The sequence below is a fragment of the Empidonax traillii genome, unplaced genomic scaffold, assembly GCF_003031625.1.
Source record: "Empidonax traillii isolate 1590-97213 ecotype Southwest subspecies unplaced genomic scaffold, ASM303162v1 scaffold527:size1067160, whole genome shotgun sequence".
Lineage (NCBI taxonomy): Eukaryota > Metazoa > Chordata > Aves > Passeriformes > Tyrannidae > Empidonax > Empidonax traillii.
Genome location: NW_020955720.1, coordinates 371,150 through 372,436, shown reverse-complemented (window position 1 = coordinate 372,436; position 1,287 = coordinate 371,150).

Here is a 1,287-nt window from a genome sequence, read left to right as displayed (position 1 = left end):
TCAACTGGACAGGGGAGAGAAAATATAACAAAAGGCTTGTGGGTTGAGGTAAGGGTAGTGGCAGGTCTGTCTTGCAACCCCAATACAACTATGTATTTAGATCTGTTTGAACTCATAACATACCTTTGCATATTTAAAAAAAATCAAGGTTCAGGCAAAGCTGATAGCACCCTATCAAGAAGGTCAACTCGTTTTCACTTATTCATATTTTTCTTACAGAAATAATACAGAGAAATGCTGTGACTATGTGCCATGTAGTAGCACAGTTTTAGGGTAGGAGTTTCCCTGATTTCTACTAACAGAACTTGTGAGAAAAAGCTCTGGGGACAGGAGAAATAAATTACGTGGGAAGTCACAGTGCAGCATCTTGTGACTCTGAGTCCAAAATATATTTGCTCTTCTCTAACACAGAGGCTATGCTCAGTGGCATTTTTTGGCTTACTTGATAGACAAGGCAGTGACTCCAGTGAGGGCAGGATATTATCACCTTCTATAAAGTGATAATCTTTCATTTCTTATCACCTTAATAGAGTTTCTCAATCCCTACTCCCTAGAAGAGCGTGTAGTGAAGCATTTCTTTGGTCTTGCCCTGTTTTTGCGCTCTACTAGTTGTAGAAAACACCCTCTGAGAGGAGCTGGGGCACCTTTGATCCCCCACAGTACAGCCATTCCTATATCTTCTCTTCTATTTCCTGACCTAGAGATGTGGGGACAACAGCTTGTAGTCTAAGTTAGCACGTAAAACGGATTTCTACAGGCACAGGCCTGAGCCTTTGCTGTTGCAAGCTACCATATTGAATAATTCCCACCATCAATGAGTCCAGATCCACTTTAGAATAGTAGTATTTTTCAGGCAGTTTGGATTATATGTGCAAAGATCCTGTAATTCTAGTGAAAAACTTCAACAACTCAAAGGGGAAATCAGAACCTGAAGCTGACTACAGCACACTTCATCTCTGATGAGCTGTGCATGCTCTGTTGCTGATTTATAGAATATTTATAGACCATATAAAGGCTGTACATTTGAAAATATGATGGTTCAAATTATTTGGCTTCTCTTACTTATTTTGGATGCTGCTTCAACACCCAAGTGCTCTAGTCCCCAAGTTACATTTATTCTTGGCCAGTTTATACTCCTACGTTGTTCTTCTAAGGGCAGCTCTGTTCTTCTGACCCCTCCTTACAGAGGGCAGCTGTGTGTCCCCTCAGTCCTGTCTCACAGCCAGTAAAGAACAAACCAAGGTCTTCAATGTCAATTGTAAAACAGCTCCCTCTTCCCTACCTTTC